The sequence below is a fragment of the Dermacentor silvarum genome, chromosome 5 (assembly GCF_013339745.2).
Source record: "Dermacentor silvarum isolate Dsil-2018 chromosome 5, BIME_Dsil_1.4, whole genome shotgun sequence".
Classification (NCBI taxonomy): Eukaryota; Metazoa; Arthropoda; class Arachnida; order Ixodida; family Ixodidae; genus Dermacentor; species Dermacentor silvarum.
Genome location: NC_051158.1, coordinates 60342693 through 60366162, shown reverse-complemented (window position 1 = coordinate 60366162; position 23470 = coordinate 60342693). Strand labels below are relative to the sequence as shown.

Sequence of the window (23470 nt, the reverse complement as noted above, 5' to 3'; positions counted from 1 at the left end):
CGACATCGGAGCCAACTGTGGACGAAGACGAGGGATGCGCGAGCTCCAGCTGGGCGCTCTTGGCCGCTGCCAGCCGAGAGTGGATCCTGCTGGCATGGACTGCGGATCGAGCCGTTTCCCACATTGGCGCCCTTAACGTGGGGCGCCGGCTGCGTTGTGGGATGGACCATCCTCGTGGGGAAGGCTGACGGCGCCCGTTCTACGGCCAGTATAGTGACTCCTGCCCCGGCCTGGTGCGTGACCATTACTGCGGTGCGAGCTGCATCTCTGGTGTTCGGTGACGAGCGCTTCCGCCGGCTCCTCCTCCGTCGCCGTCATCGAGCCTGGCGTGGGACCTGGTGGCGGCGTGGTCTCCTACGTGCTGCTGCAGGTCTCGGCGCCGCTGTTCGAGAAGAGCACCGCCGGCGCCGGTGAGGCACCGACCCCACTTCAAGAGCAGTGTCCTGTGTTCCGGTGAGATTTCGGGAGCTCGAGGCCAGTTGCCAACGGTAGCGGCGGCAGCACCGTTAGAGTGACGATCAGGATCATCTGCAATCTTCGCCTCCTGTGACCTGCGCCCGGCGATGCGGCGTGGTCTCTGAGGCGCCAAGGCATTCAGTGGGCAGCAGCTCCTTCCGGCGATCTGCTGCGTGCACTCGTTATAACGAGGTCGGAGAGGAAAACCAGACCAGGTGTTTGTCAGGGGATGGTTTAGGGCCTTTATGTTCCTGCAAGACCTCAACTCCGAGGCTGCACCACCTGGGCTGCCCAATCTTGGCGATGAGTCCGTCCTGGAAGCCAGCCAGGTTTAGGGCCTGCGGGTACCTGGCATACCTTGGTGACTCGGACGTTGTCAGCTCCACCGATCCTCGTTCGGTGTATTAGCGGTCTACAAGTTTCGCCCGCCACTCGGGGAGTCATGCCGTCGCTGCCGGCCACCGTGGGTCAGTGCCATCAACGCCTTCGCAGACGGAAGGGCAGTGTGGGAACGCCGACATGATTAGCGGCATCAGAGCCAACTGTGGACGAAGACGAGGGACGCGCGAGCCTTGGCGCGAGGGACGCGCGAGCTGTGGCTGGGTGGCCTTGGGTGTGGCCGGCCGAGACTGGATCCTGCTGGCATGGACTGCGGGATTGAGCCGTTTCCAAAAGCGGAAAAAAATGGAGCTGGACAGGCTATGTAAAGCGTAGGATCGATAACCGGTGGACCATTAGAATTACAGAATGAATACCAAGAGAAGGTAAGGGCAATCAAGGACGGCAGAAGACTAGGTGGGGTGACGAAGTTAAAAAATTTGCAGGTGGAAGTTAGAATCAGCTAGCGCAAGACAAGAGTAATTGGAGATCACTGGGAGAGGCCGTCATCCTGCAGTAGATATAAATATAAGCAGATGATGATGACGAAGACTTCTTTAGCATGCTTCTATGCACAAAGAAACAAGAGCAGAAGAGTCATAGGAGGAATGACGATGAGTACATATAGGAGGATGTAATTACATCGAAGTCCGTTCCGAAGGGACCATTTCTAGTCGTGAATCGAAGTCTCTTTTCATCCACAATTCTAGCAGTGCCCGGAAGACACGCTCTATTGATTCACTATCCGGTCAAGACCCAAGTAATACTTCTTAAATCAAGGTTATGTTGGCAATTTCAAGGTAACATTATGTAGTCTTATGTCACTTTGACGGTCACCCCTATCCATGCGGGCATCGCCGTTATGTCAGGCCCACAGCTGATTTTCAAGGGCAGTGGGGATTTCTGCTTCAAACTCATCAAACAAGAAAAAATTGTTGTGTTGGACCTACGGATAGCATCCGCATTACAAAAGACAGATCATCACATACGCTGAAAAGAGATAATGAAGACTTGCATTGCCACACGTCACGACCAGATAAAAAGCGATATATTATGGACTACAATTAAACAGTAATGAACAGTGTGTTGCAAATGTTAACATAAGATGCCGACTCATGTTAAATGCAAACGCCATTTAATAAAGCGGCCCAGCACTGATGACCTACAGATGCATTTACCCACCCAAGAATATGAACTACATGTTGGACGACTCTTCTATCGAACCCATAAACACACAGAATACACAATTTCGAGCATTTCCAGTAAACTTGCTTAGGAAACGACGCGCCCACATACCTGAAATACCCTGCAAGAACCAACGCCGACATCAACGTCAAGAAAATTTTATGCTGGCAAATGTGAGTTATGCGGCAAAAAAGGCACCCAACAGCACTCTAACAAGGAATTGGAGTCTTAGAGCTTCCGGACGAAAGCAATACATGTACGTACAACAGATTGAAGTGCTACAATTGAATGAACGTTTGGAAGGATTCATATAAAGAAAGTGTCCTCGAAGTGTAGAATACAGCAAAGAGATGGTAATACGCCAACCCATTAGGCAGATATTCTGAGCCACAGTACCTGTCACCAACTAAAGATAAATCCGCATCAAGATCACCAAGAACATTCGAAATGCACACTTCCCTCATCGCGCCTTGTAAACCTACCAATATAGAATGACCCACACATGCCAACCTTTGGAAAGGGCCATGCACGCCTACATATTCACTTCTGACAGGGTAACTCACTAGCGTAAAAAGAAACGCTGCCACAAGCCAAAAAGAATACAACCACAAGAAGTTAAGCTGTAGGCACTGCTGGAGCTATCAGAGAGGCCCGTTTAAGGAAAAATAACATTTGCAATGCGCAAGTGCCATGAACATGAATAGGTTGATGATGATGATGATGATGAAGTACCACCAGGGCCGGTATTTTGTAGCATGCGCTATGCTTTCTTATATACTAGTCTTATCATCCACCGCTCACGGCCGGCTGATCCTGCTGATAACGTGAGCGGACCGTCGTTCTGACCCCTGACCAAGCACGAAAAGACATTATCACCGGAAAGGCATCACTACAAAATACCGGCCCAGCTCTGCCGTTAGAATCCACCATCTGCTCCTGCAGGCGTGCGCCTATGGAAGGCGCCTATGGCGTGCGCCTATGGAGCATTCCTAAAACGGTAATAGAGCAAGCACAAAAATAACGCACTATAAATCACAGTACATCTAGTAGGCACACACGGTATTTAAGCGAGCGGATGATACAAGAACAATTCATTTGGAAATTAAAACGCAAACAGGCACACAGGGAATACCGGCCAACCAATTCCATCAAAATAATTGTTGGAGAATTGGATCGGTAAGTTGACGGTTAGTAGGTATTCAGAAAGCAAATAACAGCACAATGAATGCGCGTATTCAGCATTGAAACTGCTGGAACCTAGACGACAAAAAAGCCGAGCTTAAATTTCACATACGAAGCGCCCGAACATTATGTAATCGTGTAGAAGAAATGAGAACATCTTATACCGGTGTACACATATGGGGTGTATATGTCAGGGTACACATACATATAGCACGGTATCACGCGCGTGTGGCAGCACAATCAAGGTGAAGAAGAGGACGGTACTTCACCGCACTGCCCTCTATCATCATATTTCTAGTGCGTTGCAGCTCATGTGTGATAGAGCAATGCGCAGTGCCCTGGAACGCGGAAGCGCTGTTAACCTTTGACATGGAGTGCAGTCTCATTGGCTGTTATATCTGTATTCAGCATATCATGGAAATCTACCAAGAAAACGTGAAAATTGATAGAGTAAAAACGATTAAGGAATAATAAAAGCAGACCAAATATCAGTAGCCAGATATTTTAGCTGCCAGAGCACGTTGCGGGGCTACATCAAGGTCACCAATAGCCGAAGAAAGCTGTATGATGCAGTGTCAGAGCAGTGAAGTTGCAGCTCAACAGTCACACCACAGAACCTACCAGTATGGGCATTAGCGTTGATAAAGGCACCATACGTTACCCAACAGGGAGTAACAAAAATCACGGCATGCACTAGCACAACGCAAACGAAATTCTTGGCCGCTATATTGTAGAATTATAAGTAGGCAGAAACAGGACAAGAGTTGCAAAGTGGGGGACTCCGGGCTTTAGGTTAGGCAATTACGACTAAGCCACAATGACAGAAGAACACACAGGAAGCAAACGCGTAAGACCAGAACTAATTTGAATGTTGAAAGCAAAAAAAAAACAAAGCTTTCGTTCTGATGAAAGCAGCGTAAGATAACCTCACACACTTGTCGTAATAGGCCCCCAAACACATACACTTTTCACCACTCACATTAAACACAACTAAAGATCGAACCCCGTGGTTTCCCTTCTTCTTGTTCTTTCACTGCACGCGTCCCGAGTCAGGTAGTCTTAACGCCATTAGGTAACATACCACGTGGTCTTAAGTTCTCGTGTTACATGACGCAATCACGCAAAATAGCATGTTTCACATCCACTCGACATGGCTTTAAGTGGTACTGGCTAAGACTCGCGGTGGTCCATCTAGTACACATAAATACCCGAGGTACGGGCCACATTAATAGCCGTCGTTGTACGGCAATGGGTAGTGCAATGCACGCGTAATGCAGAAGTTGTGGGTTCTGATCTCATCGGCTGCAAATTATCTTTTCGTCCATTTCATTCCTCTTTTTCCTCGTTATTCTCGAAATTTCAATTTAAACCATGGCTAATGTCCCATATGCTTTCATCGGGTTCATTGTCTATTGACTTCGTATGCTCCTGACACAACATACAGGGGTTAACTGACAAACCACCCAGAGTGCACACAAAACGTTATTGGCCACCACTGCGCAGAGCCAGGAACGTCTCCCCACGTTTCGGCATGCAATAAACAACAGACGAGCCGCAGCAAGAGCCCAGCGGAATGTAATCTGAAGAAAATCACGTTCGATGGTCCTGTGAATGTGTACAGGAAACATTACAAGAAACACTCCTGAAAAACAAAGGCCCGGAAGCTCGCAAAACTGTCACTCCCCCAGCAGCGCTTCATGATAGTATGATGACTGATTGGCCCCCTCTTCGAAATGGGGCAATGAAAAATAGTCACCTAGCATGCTTGAGTTACTCAGGTATGCTATGCATGCCTTTCATTCTAGCATTCCGGCATACATCTGTGGGCATGGCAAAGCGGCAACCATGCAGTCCCCGCTAAACCCTTTTTGCTTCTACATGCAGTGCATCGTGCTTCTTGGAGCATGGCTGTATCCGTCGACCTACGCATGTGCGGTTTCACCAGTGCTGATCTTTAATTACTCGCCGACACCGCTGCCAGTCCTGCTATCTGACGCAAGTCAAGATCTTTGGTGCCAGCAAGTAATCCAGGGCGCCATCTTCATACCTTTGCACACGGATTCACAGCCGCCAGGAGCGACATCTCCCTTCTGGCTCTACTTAAGCAGCTGCCTTCGTCCGGCAACTTTTAGTGGGCACGGGAAAGCGGCAACCATGCAGTCGCCGCTAAACCCTTTTTGCTTCAACATGCAGGTTTGTGAAGCTCCGGCTCTTTACTCTAAACGTACGAGTAATCTGTGCCTGCTGCTTTTCCCGTGCCCAACACACTAAGAAAAAAAAGAGTATCCCTTACTCTTTTCGAAGAGTCTGGACTCGTCACATATATGACACACTTTGGGGGAGACACCCTAACTCCCTTTCGCCAGAGAGTCCGAAGACTATCTGTGATGTATACAAGGTGGTTACTTAACTCCTCACGCAGTAGTCTTGCACACTCTTTTCTAGTAGTCTCCTGGACCCTCTCAAGAGGGTTACAAGCCTACTGCTGAGGGAGTCTGTTAACTCTTCTAGATGAGTCAGACGACTCAAGATAGAGGGTCACATGACTACTGCTGAGGGAGTCTGTTAACTATTCTAGGTGAGTCAGACGACTCAAGCTAAAGAGTCACATGACTACTCCTGAGGGAGTCTGTTAACTATTCTAGGTCAGTCAGACGACTCAAGATAAAGGGTCACATGACCACTGTTGAAGGATTCAGGTAACTATTCTTGACGAGTCTGATGACTCCATTAGTATGTGTCGCGATACCCCTAGTGCGTGGTGCAGGACTCTTGCAAATAGAGTAAACTAACCAATCCATGTAAGTCATTCGACTTTCTGCTGGCAGTGTCGAGCCGCTTTTCAAAATGAGTCACAAACTTTTGCCGACAGTGCAAAGTGACTATCGTGAAAAGACAACATAGAATAATAATGAATCCATAGCTAAGCACAAGGCAGGTTAGCAACAAAAAGTGATTATTCCATCATTTTGTTATTGTCTTCTGGAAGTGTCTTCTTTTTGGGGTTTTATGTGCCAAAACGAGTTCTGATTATGAGGCACGCCGTAGTGGAGGGCTCCGGAATAATTTTGACCACCTGGGGTTCTTTAACGTGCAATACCACGCAAGCACACGGGCGTTTTTGCATTTCGCCTTCATCGAAATGCGGCCACCGCGGCCGGGATTTGATCCCGCCTTCTGGAAGTGTCAAATGTATCAGTCAGCAGAGAATCACCATGAACACCAGACAGTTCTCTTTACTATTAAACCGGAATCAATCGCCAACCAAGGAAACAGTTTTAAAGAAACACCCAACATGCACCTTGCAGCTGTATGTGCATGACACTGCAATGTCACTCTGAACCATAATGACACCATAAAATAGTATGTCACTCATGCAAAAGTTCAATTCACCCCAACACAAGTCATAATTTTATAATGTCAAAAGGTTCCTAAGCTAAACCTATTCACTGTTCCCTCAGACATATTTTTATTTAGAACTTAGGATGTAACCTCCTATGCAAATAATGTACACATAAAATATAACAAAGGGCTACACTGGTGCAAAAAGGAGAACCAGATAATGAAGTGCAATAAAAACAATATTCCAACTTAGATTACATAATCTATGCAGTACAAAATTCAAGACAGCAACTGGTTGGCAATCGATAATCCAATTTAACAGTAAAAACAGCTGTCTTACCTTATGGTACTCTTGTTGGCACTTTTCCCACACAACTCACGCATGTTTCTTAGCTTGAGTTGAAAATTGATCTGAAAAACACCACATTAAAAAGTTGTGCATCAATTTTATTCTTTCATACAATCTGCAACAGTGCATACAAACTTGAAAACTGACAATATTACAAAAAACATACAGCAAAATTTAAGCTAAACATTTTATTGAAGTTGACCTAAACATGGTTTTTTAGGACTAAGTTTTTTAAGACACCAACAATTTCACTGATTGCAATAAGCACTAATACAAGACTTGCCATAAATCAATCATGCTAGCAAAATATGTAGCGCAGGTAGATGTATTTTGCATGACAAAGATAGCGCATGAATCATGAGGACAAGGAAGGAAGCAGACCAGGTGGTAACTAAACTGAACTCAGCGGCACACATGCAGCTGTAAAAGACACATACAGAAAAAGCTAAGACACATGCAAAAAGTAGAGACATGAGGAAGGCTTCCTTTACTCATCACAAGTCATCCTAAGAGCAGATTACGTAACGACTGTAATTTACTCTCAGTAAATTACATTAGGTGCCACCCATTTGCATGTCACTCATATAAAGTTCTTGTGATCTAAAGTTCTTATGATTATATAGAAGTTGTGTCACTATGTTAAAGGCGACTATAGCAAGGGACACGTTTTGTTTATTAAATCTTGTGTTCAAAGGAAATGCTACTCAAAATGATTTTCTTTGATTTTTTTGTACTAGAGGTTTGAAAATTAAGCCAATTAGAGGGTTCTTCAAGCTGATTTCATATATGTTATTTTTGTTTAGCTCCTACATTTCTTCAGTTATGTCTTAAACAATGGCACAATGTATAGTGATCTTTGCGGGCAGTTTCTTCTGTATTACATTTTCACAAAAAGCATTGTGCTAACTTAGCTCTTTGTAGATGACAAAGTGCCGATATCTATCGAAACATGTAAACTTAGTGGGACTATGCAAGTAAAGCTCAGTACACTTTAATAATTTTTTCACAATCCCATGCAAATAACTTTGTGCACTTACAATTGTCCGATACTAACGAGATTTGGCTTACATACTCTTCAAGGTATGTAGAATGCTAATATCCTACTTGAAATTGCAATATCTTTCAAAATTATTTAAAGTGTCCTATTTTTTGCATAGCTTCAGTAATTTTACATGCTGTTTGGGTAGATATCGGCACTTTGCGGTCTACGAGCTGAATAAGATACAGCACGATCATTCTTGAGAAACTGTTATATACATTAAAGTGCCCGCAGATACTTTGCCACTGTGTAGGACATAACTAAAAAAATATAGCAGCTACACAAAAACCACTGACATAATTAAAATCTGCATATGCAGCAAGATTTTTTCAAATCTCACTGAAATAATTTTAAAAAGTTGTTTCGAGAAGCATTTCGCCTGAATAAGTGGCTACCAATGTATTCTACAAAAGCGTTAGACAATGCGTTCAGGCAGACCGCAGGGAGTTTTAGAAATAGCACACCAAAGCATCTGCCCCAAAGCCCCATGTCCTACTTGCATTTTTTTGTTCTTTCGTGCATTCTGTTGTATGCCACCATTTGCATCCCTTAACACTGAGTGCGCAAAACCTTAAACACCCCATTATTACATTGAATTTTTAGCCTGTAAAGGAATGGTGTGCAAATGGGCGACATCAACTGTGTTGACAATCAACAAATATTTGTTCTCACATTAATGAAACCAGTCATATAAAATATATCACAAATTTTGAAATGAATGCAGAAAGAACCTTGCTGATTGTCAAATTAGTGCCACGAACAAGATTTTTTGATATTTATCATTCTTAGTTTAATTCATTTCCCTCTAGTGCAGGGGCTCTCAATGTTGTAGACTAACCCAGACCTGGAAGGCAATATTTAAATCTGGAATAAAGACATACATCCCGCCACCACATGTCGGTGCTGTGTCATCAGGAGTGTGTATCTATAGGCATGTAGCCTGTAAAATAATTTTTACATGATCTGTACCATTACTCTTCCCTTCATAAATACTGAAAATTAGGAAATATAGTGGTCATTCAAAGCACTGCTGTAAACCTTCATGTTCGAGACATGCAATTCTCATAAGGTGTAACACAACCAATGCGTGCATGAAACCTACAGTACCGTTGGCATTCGTAAGTGTGGCAAGCCTATTTGCCACATTGACGAATGCCAAGGGTATCATGGGTTTCATGTCTCAAACAATGTCCACCAGTGCCACTGGTATCATTGCACTGAAAGGAAGTCACATTATTAACACACTTATGATGGGCAGCCAGGTTTTCCTACTATAATACTGTTTTTTTCCACGTTCCTACGTTCTTTCCTTTTTAAAAAATAACGGGTGCTTGAAATAGGTGCTCAATTTTGCTCTTGAATTTATCCTGCTATGGGGCACTAGTTGAGTTAAAATTCTTGAACGTTTTACAGCGCTGCAGATTAATAAATGAACAAAACATGATGTAAGTCAGCGTTTTAGCCTTACGCATTACAAGAGTTAAGAACCTATCAATTACATACACAAGTACAAAATAACTACGAGAAAGTGGGCATACATACAAATATAATAGCAGGAGATGTTAAGAATTCCAAGAGAAAGGAAATATTAAAAAAAGTTGCAGTGGCTTAGCTCGGCTATGCCAGGATATACGTAGCGTTAGCAAAGGTTCAGCTGATTATTCTTAGCTTTCCTGGTTGTCTCCTACGCTCAACCGCTAATTGCCAGGCAACTACTTCGGGATCCGATGAGTCAAGCTTCTCCGTTCTTCTGCGCTGTTGAGCAGCATTTGCGCTCTCCTTCTCCATGGCTATACCACACTGGCAAACGCCAGTCAGAAGCGCAGCGGCTCCAGCGCAGTGTCAGACACCGACTGCACAGCGAGCGCGCGCCGGCGCCAGTGCGTCTACCACGGCTACGACGTCACTCCTCTGGAATGCGCAAACTGGCGGCGGTGAGTCGCGCGCGGCGGCGGCGGAGTGCGCGAGAGGTGCCGGCTCCGGTGGCTCCGGTGCGCAAGCCGTGTGACATCACTGATCCTTGCGCATGCGCAGCACGGCTCTTGATGTGCCGCGCGAAACGGGCTTGGCTAGGCCAGTGTAGCTAACGCTACAAAAGTCGGTACTAAAAACACGTAACTTATAACAGGAGTATTTGCCAAGGATCTTGAAGAGCAAATAGAATATGAAGCCCAGGGAACACTCCATGCCAATATTTGCCCATGGTTCAACAAGTGGGCAAAGCTGGAGATGCTGTTTGGATAGATGGTAGCCAAGGTACAGCTGCGAAATAGGTGAAACACATAGAAGGGTCACCAAACATGGAATAGTGGGGCACAACAGGTTGCCTTTATCCCTGGCATCCTCTGACATCGACGCGTGGAGTCTGATTATGGCATCCTTTCCAAGAGGCCTGGCTCAAGTGTGTGGCCCAGCTCGGGTAAAATTTCGCAGCAACCTGAAAAACAGAAGCCCACATCTATAAACACCAAAATATTCTTCACCATAGGACAAATCTGAATCTTGCCATCTACACATAGCAGATAATGAAAACAGACACAGATCACCTGACCGAAGGTAAATAAATGTGCAAAAAGTATAAATAAATGTAAGCAACTACTTATAGGATGGAATGCTTGTCATTTTGTCTTGTGTGAATCAATAATTTCACCTTAACGTAATGTCAAGTGTATGTTACTTGGCCCTCCGTATGCCCCATTTCTGTAAGAAGGCTATTTATTGCATGCCAACTGTTCCCCCCGCCCAACCAACCCCTCGACCATTTCGGATTTCCTTTTGAAAAATTGGAGGCCCTTCAATATCAGACAAATTATCATTTTGTGAAATATTTCTAGGTGAAACATTTTTTTACTGGTGTAAGTTGGATGTGAATTTTGTTCTAAGGCACTGAAAGGCATAGCCAAGATACCGGTTTCTTCAATGTGAGAGCAGAACAAAGTTTTCTCTGGAGAATGAAGAGGCCTTACACCTAACATTGTTTTCCTTGATCATCAGTTTATTATGGGCCGTTAAAAATGGGCAAAATGACCTATTTTTATTTTCAGAGAAATGGCTTCTAGCAAAAGCTGTAAACTAACGTGATCCAAGTGCTCGGGATATGTACTGTGTACGCACAATGGTTTCAGAAATACATATCTCAGGCAGAAATGCACCAAGCTGAGGATTAACTCGCAGAAAACTCAGTTTTGGTGCATGTTTATCCGCAGGTTTAACAATGAGGCGGTCCTAGTAAAAATGTGCCAAATATCACTTCTGAGAGCACACTGTATTGCTTTCAAGTTGGTAAAGCTTTATTAGTGCTAAGCAAGAAAAAAATTGTATAAGTGATTTCCACTATTATCAAAATGTGCATCGTGGTTCGTCTAATCCACATAGCCTTTTGGCGGCTAAAACAAATTGCGTGGACTTGAGCATTGCTGCACCAATAGAGGGACGTGGAATAGTGGAACTACTTCAAGGTTAATTCATTGCTGAGTGGCTACAGGCTGCTTCAGTCAAGACACTGCTGGATTGCATGTATTTACCTGCATCTTCCCGTCTGCCATCGGACTGCTTGGCATCATCACTAAGGTTGACAACTCTCTAGTGGAAGCAGTCGGGACAGGGTGGTGGTGGAGGGCAGGAGCAGGAGCCGCCAAGTTCTACCTGCAACAAATTTGCACAAATGTTCCAAGTCCTACCATGTCGTAATTTACAAAAATGCAGCAGTTGTCCGTGTAACGTGGTTACCAATACAATTAAAGCTAAACAGTTAGCTCCTACCAACACTAGAACCCCAACAATAACGAAGCCGAAGTTATGTTTATGAAAATGCCAGCAAAGACGAAAAAGTGTGCAACCCGAACCTGAGCTCATGCCACCAAGTGGTGTGCTAATCAATTGCAAGCCTGCCATCTTAAAATGTCATTGTATATTTTTTAACTTGCCTTAATCCAAGTTCAGCATCTCTTGACAAAAGTAAATCAGGCTAATTTATTTACTAATTTCAATGGTCATTAATGCAATAAGTGCAAGCTGCGAATGAAGCTGGCCAACTGGGTAGTGCTAACAAAGTGCTTCTCTAAATCTTATTCTTGTTTCTCTGCCTGTCTTGGCTCTAGCATTAGACTACAGAAAAACTTTCACATTCTTGACATTTCACCCTGCTAATTTTTATTACATAATGCATAATACATAATACTTCAGCAAGAGCAATAATGGTTCCTTTTAACGGTAAATGGCGGTAGAACAAGGAATGTCACTGGAGCCAACACGCTGACAAGAGGACTTGTCTTATTCTCCTTGTCGAAACATTGGCTCCAGCAATGCTCTTTGTTCTATGACTCTTCATCATTTGAAGTCTCTTGGGTTCCTGTGTGTGTACATATGTCCTTTCATTGTTGCGTTGATGAAATTGTAATAACAGAGAATTAGTAATCGTACCTGACGAGAAATTTTGGCTTGTTGGTAGATGAGGACAGAGTAACTGCGCAACATTGATACACGGAAAAGGAGGCTTATGTGTCTTGTCTCCTCCAGCCATGTCTCGCCCTTGCGTGATTACTCTGTCTCTATGTTAACGTATTACCATTTGCACAATACTAAAATGAATAAGGCAGGAACGAGGACAAAAAATTACAACAAATCGCATCATACTGCTAAAAAGATATGCCAAAGTGCCTGCTACGATGTCTCACCCATAACGTGCTGGATAAGATGGCTACTTCCTGTGGCTGTTGCCGCTTCTTCAATACCTAAAATAAAATACATTTCAAAATTACAAAATATGCACGACAACAGCAGTAGCGTAGGAAATAACACAACATTGTTTCTACAAGGTAAACTAATCTCTGATACATGACAGACGAAATTTTTTAAAGTTAAATTAGTAGAATACACCACACCTCATTGTATTTCATTCAACGCTGTCAGTGTTCCTTGGTACAAGAAAAAAGTATTTCTGCATGGCAGCAGTAAAATAGTACACAGAATTGTACTTTTACAACAAAATATCCTACAGCGATTAAGCCAACTACAGCTGTATGTACTTAAAATTGTTATACGTACAATAGCCAAGACAGGATTAACTTGGTTGGGTTCATATGCAGCTCACTGGGAGGTACAACTTTGCAATGAACTCATTTCTGCTTGCCAAATATACAAATAGCAATATACTCACATAAAAATACAAATGAAAAAACATTTCTTTCATAAAACACGACACAAGATAGAAAGTCGAGTAATAATAGTCTCCGCGCGCATTCCTAGGAAACGTCTGTAACTGCCGAGAGAAACGTCGTGCCAAGAGAAACGTCGCGCAAAATGTAGCCAAACCGGAAGTGCCGAGTACGCGCCGTTTGAAAACTCGAACAAAAGCTGATACACTCACCTGAGACGTTAAGAGAAAAATGGCCCAGTTACTCCTTGCTGGTAGGCTTTCGTATGCATCCGGCAGTCTCTGTGCGTTACGATCTCTCACATCACAATGAAAGACGATGCAGTGCAGGCCGCAACACTTCGGGTGCTTGCCACGGTCCGGCGAGCTGCACTTGTTCGATGTCGGCAAAGACGAAATCGGCGACACGCTACTGCTGGCCGTTCTTGTCGTCGCAATCACGTAGCACGGAAAGAAGTTCCGATCGTAACTTGCCGTAATGTTCGGTTGCACTCGACCCTAACGCAGCGCTTTCAGGGCCGTTCAACAACGACAGCGAGCTCGCGCATGCATGTTGCAACTAGAGTGTACTAGACATATTCTAGTACCTCTAGTTGCAACACAACTACAAAATGGCGCCGTGCATTTGATGGCTCCGACTTTGGATCACTTTGGGGCCGCACAAATCATAAACTAGTTTCGGTTTTCTTCCCTCGCGCTGAAAAAAAAATGTTTGGCTCACTGATAATTTTGCTTCACGTAAATAATGTTCACGAATGAAAGAGCCATGAATTTAAACAAGGTAGAACTATTCCCGTTTACTTGTGATAGTGACTATATGGACACAACCGGTGAAATTTATCTGTTGGCGTTGCCGTGAGCTTACGTATGAAGTCCAAGTGTGATAAGATGCTATCCCGCGCCGTTGACTGCGCGCGTGAGAGCAAGTGTTCGAGGGTGAGCCGCGATGGATAGTGGCTTGATGGGCGCGCAATGAAACGTGATAACACGCGCGAAAGCCGGGGGAAGGGAGGAGTTGGTTTAGCGCGCGTCTCCTCTTGCCGTTGCTCTGAAACCGGTATTGCGCCACACTCGCCTTGTTAGACGTAATCTCCGATGGGTCCAAAAGCGGGGTGAGCCGAGGTAGCGTAATTTAAAGTTTCGGAGACGCGTTGAAGGAAAGAGGCAGCAGAAGCGTTCGGTCCCCTCTCTTTGCGCTCATCACGCCATCGCTGTGACAGCAAGCGTTCGCGATCAATTCAGTGAGATCTGTTTATGTTAGCACGTGCGCGTATGACCTCATACTTGCTAATGTAATTAGTAAACGAATGTTTACTGCAATTTATACAGCCGATGAAACTACGAACCTTGCTTCGTGCAGTTGTCTAATACATTGCTATAGCTATCAAAGTTTCGTCTTTCGGGGAAACTGCGACTTTTTGTTATTATATTTCTAAGGGGGCTCAAAAGCTGTGTAGTGTACGCTGATGTTTCTTACTGGTCGCGGAACGCAACGAAACCGCGGTAGCCCAGTGGCTGTGACATTGTGCTTCTGAACTCGAGGTCACGGGTACGATTACAACCGCGGCGGCCGCATTCCAATGGGGGCAGAATGCAAAACCGCTCGCGCACCGTGAATTCCGGGCACGTTAAACAACCCGAGCTGCTGAAAATTAAACTGCAGTTTCCCATTAGCGTGTATCTCATAATAAGATCTCGGTTTTGGCACATAAACCCTCAAAATAAAATTTTACGTCACAGAACTACATTTACAATCGGCACTGTTGAGTGCATCCACTGAACTTGTTAACTCGTTGATGTGCTCTGTTTAGTAGCCAATCTTTTTTTTTTTTGAGTTTTACTAATGGTCATAATCCAGTGTGACAAATCCTGGTATTCCTTAACACAGAAAACCAGCTATCGCTTAAACATGCGAGCTGTCAACAGACATGGTCAAGGAAAATCCACATTGCAGAACATGGGACGAAAAAAAGTCGAGGTTTTGACGGAAGCCCGTCGGGCCGGGAGGCATCATGAAGATTGGCATCTTGGCTCCCATGACGAGAGCCTTGTTCACAATCTGAACAACAGATTGTGAACAAGGCTCCCGTCAGGGGAGCCGAAACATTTTTTCTTGCATTCTTTCAGTGGTCGGTGTCCCTTTTTTTACCCTTCTTCATGGGACGAAAGAGTGAGACATTGCATTACAACCAGGACATAGACCCTGAGGGTCTGCCTAAACCAGAAGCAAGCATAAAGCCAGTAGAAATTATCTGGTATTTCTTTCCTGCATTAAAATCTTTCGTCAATTGCTGCACACAAAGAAGTCGCGATCTTTCACGACGACTCTTCGCAAGCCATTGGGAGTCAATTGACTCATGCAGAAAGGTTGACTCTTATTTTGTGACTCTACTCACGCAAAAGGGGGTCTTAGCCCAGAAAAAGAGAGTCACATTGCTGTGACTCACTTTTGACCCTTTTTTAGGGGCGAAGCTCCTTATAGCGGCACCCGTTCCGTCCCCGTCGTCGTAGTAGTAGTGTGTAACCAGTCTGACAAAAATGAGAAAAAAAATTCCGAAGTTGTGTCCGTAGCGCGGAATCGAACCAGGGACCCCTCGCTTCCGAGCGCGCGGCGTTAGCCCACTACGCCACGAAGCGGACATGGACACACGCACCACGATGGCAATAAATACCCAACATTAACGAAAGGCCGCGTTTCTAGCGCGTTTCTAACGCGTTTGTGCTAGCGCGTTACGGCCCGTGTAAGAAGCTGGTGTAAGACGCTGTGGCCTCTCCGCCTTACCTTCAACGCGTTTCGAACGCGCTGCCCAAAGCGGTGGCAAGTCAAGTTCAAGTCGAGGAGCGTTTATGAATACGGGGGGTATACTCTCTCAGCAGTCATGTGATGGCGTCGGCAAACGCGGTGCACGTTCCGGCATGTGTAAATGGCTGCGTAAGAAGCTGTGGCCGCTCCCCCTTACTAGAGAGTACTGCACGTTTCTAACGCGTTTGTGCTAGCGTCCCCTTAAGCGGGAGATCCGATGATTCCCTCCGGAGCTTCGCCCACTCATCATCATTCACCCCGTGGATATGCTGTGATTTTTTTTTCTTAGAGTGAAGTGTATTTTTTGCCTCACTGTGTGAATGTGCCTTTGTTGCAAGGCTACGCATCTTATGTGGTGACGTTCAACTTAATCCGGGACCCGAAACTGACAATCAGTACAAAGACCTTCTTGCAGCCATTTCTGCCCTTTCAGCAGAAATAGATTCTTGACAAACAGAGGTAAAAAGTGGTCTCGCCGAATTAAAAGAAAAGCAAGCTCAATTACCTAATCAAGTGCCCAATTTAACCACTAGTATAACGACAGTTGAATTGCTTGTTGAATCACTTGAGCTTAACCCGTCGCTATACCATATTTTATGGTATTTCCGACAATCCATCAGAAACATAGGCGCAGTCCGAAAAATTGATATGTGAACTTTCATCTCATCAACTTACGTTTGAGGTCCCCGAGAATATGGTATGTAGAACCCACCGACTTGGCTCGTACACTGCTAATAAGACTCGCCCGATTATAATTAGGTTTTCTTGCTGAAAACTAAAGGAAAGAATTCTGGCACTAAAATCTAATCTGAAATCCACCGGGGTCTATGTGGGCGAAGATTTTTGCCGAGCAACGCGCCAGTCTAGGCAAAAGCTACCTGATTTTGCTACGGCATCGGGCCAGCCATACTCAATACGGCTAAACAAGCTACCTTTGAACAAGTGCTACCTTCACAGTTGTACTACTGAGAATGTATGCGAAGTCGACATGCCACGTGCAGCACGTTTCTCAGTTCGGTCGCGTCAAGCTATCGAAGAAAATGGCTCGACATAACTAACACATGCACAATGTAATAACAGCATATCAGTTTTTCTCACTAACGTGTGAAGTCTACTAAATAAACGTGCTGCAGTGTCCTCACTGATTCATTCTTGCGCTGCTGACATCGTATGTCTCACCGAAACATGGCTCTCTGCTAATATAAAAATAGCGAAATTTTTGATTGTGAGAAACTGTATTCATGTTATCGCTGCGCTCGTGGTGTGTGATCAGGTGGAGGTCTCTTGGATTGCAGTTACTGAAACGCTCACTTCTAACTCTGTTTCCATAGAAACACCACTAGAACTTGTTTGCGTGCGCGCTGTACTCGACAACAGAGATGTCATTTTTTGCACATGCTATCGCCCTCCAACTGCTTCGACATCATTTTGCGATGGCCTTCATGACGCATTAAACAAATTAGTTGTCAGATACCCTAACGCGCCATTTTTCTTCTTGGTGACTTCAACTTTCCCGATATCATTTGGCATAACCACACGGCAATGGCCCAGTCTTCTCAGAGTACGCAGTTTATAAACACTTGTTTGGACTTCCACTTCACCCAGCTTGTAGTGAAACCAACGCGCGTGTCTGCCTCTTCATCTAACATACTAGACCTGATTATCACTACGAACCCAGACGCAGCTTCCCCAACTCTTTAATGAAAAGGCTTAAGTGATCACCTTGCACTCACTTTTCATATCAACACACGGGCTCCTTTTAAGAAAACTACGAAGGTCATCCACGATTACAGCAAAGCCGACTTTTCCCAGCTTCTTACATCGCTAATTGCGATCATCGCTGTCTTGAAGAAAACTGGTGCATTTTCAAAAATAAATTGTTGTCACTCATCGAACATTTCGTACCGCATAGAACAGTCGTTTGCAAGCCGCGGTCCCCTTGGTTCAACCCCTTTTTGAAGCGACTTCGTAAGAAAAAGAAAAGCGGTTGTTTCGTCGCGCAAAAACTTCACGCATTGACGTTACTTGGTCCTCTTACTAACGCACTGAAAGTGACTAGAAAGCAGCCGCCGCTAGTGCGAAACAGCATTTTTATTCTGTTACACTTCCGTCTATCTTGCAAACTAATCCTCGTGAATTCTGGACCATAGTTAACGGTACTCCAAGCAAAATAATCTAATTAGCATACCCAAATGATGAACCTGTTGCTCCTGAAGAATGTTTGAATGTATTTAATGATGTATCTTCTTCCCATGTTACCGCGATGCCACATAGTACCGCTTGTATCCAATTCTGGTTTTTCGCCCATGGATTCAATTTCTATTGACTGGGTTGGAGTTAGCTGCCTAATTAACAATCAAAAAACGTCTTCCTCTGCCGGCCCGGACTGCCTGAATTCATAAATTTTGAAATGTACTAATGTATTTTCTGCTGTTATTTTGTCGCACAGTTTCACTCAGTAACTGCAGCAGTCTGTTCTTCCACACGACTGGTGCGTGGGGAAGGTGATTCCAGTTCACAAATCAGGTAACACACACTTACCGAGCAATTACAGGCCTATCTCACTAGCAATCATCTCATGTAAAATTCTCGAGCATAATTATACGCTCGCATTTGGCTGAGTTTTTAGAATCAAACTCCTTTTTCAATCCCTGTCAACATGGTTTCCGTAAGTTCTTTTCCTGTGAAACACAGCTCTTATCATTTACTAACGATCTTTTAGCAATTTCTGATGTAGGTACCGACATTGACTGCGTATTTCTTGATTTTTCCAACGGCTTTGACTCTGTAACCCATGATTTGCGTCTGCTTAAGCTGACTGAACTTAACTAGGACATAAATGTACTCGAGTGGATAAAAAAATTTTTCTAACCGAACGCAGTTTGTAAATGCTAATAACTGTTATTCTCGGTTTTCTAATGTACCAGTAGGTGTTCCTCAAGGCTCAGTCCTGGGTCCACTTCTCTTTCTAATCTATATTAACGATTTTCCGAACTGCGTTCTTTCTTCTTCCATAAAGCTTTACGAGGATGACTGTGTTCTTTACCGTAAAATTACTAATCCTTCCGATTCCCAAGAGCTGCAGGACGACCTTAACGTAACAGAGTGGTGTTCTAATTCGTGCATGAAACTAAATTCAAATCAATGCAAGGCCATGCGAATATCTTATAACACTGCCACGCACACGTACTTTATTATGGTGCACCTGTGACGTCAGCTACCTCTTACAAGTGTCTCGGCCTTCACATATGAAATAACCTTTCTTGGCACTCGCATATTCAGTATGTTACTAATAACGCCAACCGCATGCTTGGTTACTTGCGCCGTAATTTTAGCTCCGCCCTTCTTACCTGAAGTTAACTCTTTACAAAACTTTACTTCACTCCAAATTCGAGTATGCTTCAGCCATTTGGAATTCGACTCAGTCTTCATTAGTTTCTACTCTAGAAAGTATTCAAAACTGCGGTGCACGCTTTGTCTTATCTAATTATTCTCGCTATGCAAGTATCTCTTCAATGAAACGAACTCTTCACCTACCTGATCTTTCGTCACGCCACAAATGTTCCCGTCTCTCCCTTTTTCACAAAGTGTTTCATTTGAACCCCCTTTTAAAAGAAACCCTTCTTCCCCTTCCGTCTTATATTTCGGCCAACACTGACCACAGCCTTAAAGTCGGGGTAGCATTGTGCCGTACAAACCGGTACAGTGACTCATTCATCCCTAGCACAAGCACAGACTGGAATCGCCTTCCCGCATCAATCGCACTCATTACCAACTCTACCAACTTCAAGACCGCTGTTCAGAATGCCTTTTGCTAATGTTTTTGTTAATATTTTTTGTATTTTTACTGCATTACTTTTGTTTTCGACTCCACTCATTTCTGTAACACCTTGCGTCCTTGAAAATACGTGAAATAAATAAATAAATCTGTTTAATGTTCTTTCTCTTTCTCAAAACTTGTCTATCTACCTTGTAGCGCTATCTATGCCTGTAACGGATCAGGTCGTATCATGGGTAGCAGTACAGGTTAGACAAAGAAGTTTGAGGAAGACAAGAAACATAAAAAAGATGTATACGGGAACCCACTGGCGCCACCTGGTAAGCACCATCCGGAGGTTCTCAGGATAATACCAAAAAAACATATTAGGCGCATGTTATGCTGTTGTGCGCATGTTATTACGTTACCACATGGTCCAACTTGTTTGTGTAAATCAAGCAATCTTATGTGTGTCGCGAATGTGTGTGTAACAGCAGAAGCAACACAGCGATGAACATAGTACTACTGCAACGACATCCTTAATTCATAGCATCTCTCATTCGTCTAAGGGTCCTCTTTTTAATTATTCTGCAGTAAAGGTGGATTTGGGCAAGTCGTGTGCTCAATCAAGCACATAACTAGAAGAATAATATAGTGACCAAACGGCTGCATACCGAATGCAAATTACTAACAATATTCAAGTGCGGTAATAGATCTTGAGGAGTAAGGAGATAAAAAATTTGGTTACTGAGAATGCGTTGAACTAGGCCAGCAGTTTAACAACCACGGACGACATGTTGTATAAAGCAATACAATGGTGGCCTGCAGAGAGAAGTTGAAACAAGACAAAGGGCAGAGGGAGGGAAGACAATAAATAGGAAGTGTGAGATAGAACAAAATGGAGTCTGTGTTGGACAGCTACTAAGTGCAGTTTTATTATATATCTTGGTCCAGTCGGCGTTATACGATCCATGATGTGGGCAACCTTATACTGTCCCACCATTCTATCAATAAAGTTGCTCATACCTTGTGTTACATTCCTGACAATGTTGTTCCTCGGAATTATCAGAATGACAGCCCACAAACAAACGTCATGAAACAAAATACCGATCGCGCATGTGTTTCACAATAAATCTTCTCAGACTAAAATTATAGAAGTGCAAATTATTAACAGAAACCTAAAAATGATGTATTTTTTAAAGGCTGTGCACTACCTCAGGGATCAGCCCATGCAAGGGGCCGCGTTTCTTCCAGAAAGCTCGCCTTCGTGCATAACGTTCGCCGCCAGCGTTTACCGGTAAATATAATGGTTACATAAGCTGTAGTTGCCAGGAAGTGTGAAGATCAGTCGGGGATCTTTGAATGATATCGCGTTCTATACTCTTAAATGCGAAGCTTAAGCGTCCTCCAAGTTTTCTTTTCTTTCTTTATTTCCAAGAGCAGTATCTTCTTTTTATTCATCTAAATATTGTGCTTTTAATAAATAAGCACACACGTGTAGGATGGGTAACCTATATATTCGTTTTAGAAAGAAAAAAATTCACGCAGAAACTACTCCGGCAATTGTCTAAGTGAGCGTAAGCATTATGCCACTTGCTCATCTCCACGCAGCCCGGTGTCATTGTCACCTTCGGTCACACCTGCTCGGCCAGTACAAACGACAGCGCTGCGGCGACATGAACTAGTGCTGACGGCGGCGCAAGATGCATTGATAACGCAAGCAAAGTACAGCAGGTGGCGGCGCCCGGTCCACTGATGACGTTCCGATCATCATAAGCCCTTGTTGCTCTAAAGCGCCATGTCCATCCTGGTCGAACTGTTACGAACCGTGGTCAAAGGAGTCCGGCGGCGGCACGGACCGATAAAACGTACTCTGGCACGGCCGCGCGCAGCGTGTCTTGATTTGCGAAGCGAACCGAAGCGATTTGCGAAGCGAACCGAGATTTCCGACTGCTGATAGCTCAGCGCGCTGTGCTTGGGCCGCTCCGCGTTGAAGAGAGACGCGCGGGCCAATATCTTGAAAGGCTGGACGGAGAGACGCACGGACGGACGGACGGACGGACAGTTTTCTCGTTGGGTAGACATAGAAATGCTTATGCATCGAAACAACTGGAGGACGCTTACGCTTCGCCTTTAAGAGTGGAACGCGACAGCATTCAAAAATCCCTGTCTGCTTCTCATGCTTCACGGCAACTGCAGCTTTTGTAACCTTAATGTTTACCGGCATCGCTGGCGGCGTACGCTATGCACGAAGGCGACCTTTCTGGTAGAAACGCCGCCTCTTGTGTGGGCCAATCCCGGCGGTTGCACACGGCCATGCCAAAAAAATTACATAATTTGCAGGTTTCTGTTGTTGTTTCGCACTTTTAATATTTCAGTCTGAGAAGATTTAACATAAAAGGCATACGCTGTCGGTGTTTAGTTTCATAACATTTGTTTGTGGGCTGCCATTCTGCAAATTGCGAGGAATCACTTTGTCAAGAATGTAAGACAAGGTATGAGCAACTTCAGTGATAAAATGGTGTGGCAAAATAACCCGCCATTAGCATATCGTCATCATCTTCATCAGCCTATATTTATGTACACTCCAGGACGAAGCCCTCTCCCTGCCATCTCAATTACTGCTGTCTTGCGCTGGCTTGCGCCTGCAAATTTTCTAACATCATCACCCTCTAAAGAAGGCCCACTAAGCTTCTACAAAGTCTCTCCCTCACCAGAACAGGAATTGGCCTCCCTGTTGCAGTATTAGGCCACTACCTTCCTTATGACTCCTAAAGCAAGGCATGGCATATACAAATGCCTAAATATATGCGGGAATTTTCGCTCATGGAATGCTGGCGCCGACGCCGACACCCGATTTTCTGCGACACGGGGCTCTTAACGCTGTCGCATTAAAATATTGCAGCGTTTCTGAAGGTCACACCCAGAGCCTTGCGATGCGATGTATATCGCAGGCATTCCAACAATCTCTATTCCAACATTTCTTGAAGTCGGGCGTATTGCTTGCTATCGATGTGACTCATGTGGAATTCACTTTCAGTAATGTCAAAGCTGAAATAGAATCTGAAAACATAAAGTTAAACCTCATGGAGATTCATTTGTCACTACGGCTTATGTAGAAATGCCTTCAATGTAAGGAACATTTCTTTCCGAACTTTTGCAGCTGTTGGTTGGTGTTTCGCGGAACGTACGTGCTCATAAGAAAGTGCCTAAGCTTTATACACTTCTACAGAACTTCATGATGAATCATACTCTGAACCCTTCTGTGCTCCAATAAATTAAGTGTCCGAGCAGGAACATCTCAGCAATTATTGACGTCAACTGTTCGCCACAAATGGCGGAAAAAATTATGTGCATGGTAATGAAGACATCCGAAAGGGAAAAGCTTCTTGGACAGTTCGGAGAACCTTTTGAAGATTCCACTTGAATGACGTCAACAGGTAGGTTTGCTGCACGCTTGATGCGTGAGTCTTCCCACCCCTTAGTTGAGAACCGCAGGAAACCTTTCTGTGTAGATTGTGTAGACCTTTTTCTGCGAGAAATACATGAGCGCAGGAGTTGAGAATTCCACATTCCCTCCTTAACTCTTGCATACCTCATTATCAGTGTTTCTTTTTTAAGTAGTGACAATAAATTGCGAGTCATATCGAGATAACGACGAACTGAAATACAAACTAAAGCCAGTCGCGTCCGTCAATAGCAATGTTTCTTAGATAAAGATGAGAAAATTGACACTTGCAGCAGATATGATGAGAAGAGTGCTGGCTGAGCACTCCTCTCATCAAACTAAACACTGTAAAAAAGCAGTACAAGATCAGGTATAC

General features: G+C 44.3%; 1 protein-coding gene across 15 annotated transcripts in view; it reads right to left on the bottom strand.

Annotated features, from left to right (window-relative positions):
* The window catches only part of LOC125945642 (uncharacterized), a 94693-nt gene that overhangs the window by 36288 nt on the left and 34935 nt on the right, over nt 1-23470 (bottom strand). Inside the window, exon 1 of one of the 15 annotated variants that reach the window (XR_007467122.1) lies at nt 22361-22625. The exons of 8 other annotated variants lie outside the window; for them this stretch is intronic. The gene's annotated coding sequence lies outside the window, so the exon portion shown is untranslated. Of the gene's footprint in view, nt 1-19239; nt 19264-20394; nt 20419-22360; nt 22631-23470 lie in introns of those variants that run through there. 6 more of the 15 variants (XR_007467118.1, XR_007467116.1, XR_007467112.1 and 3 more) reach the window with 6 other exon arrangements.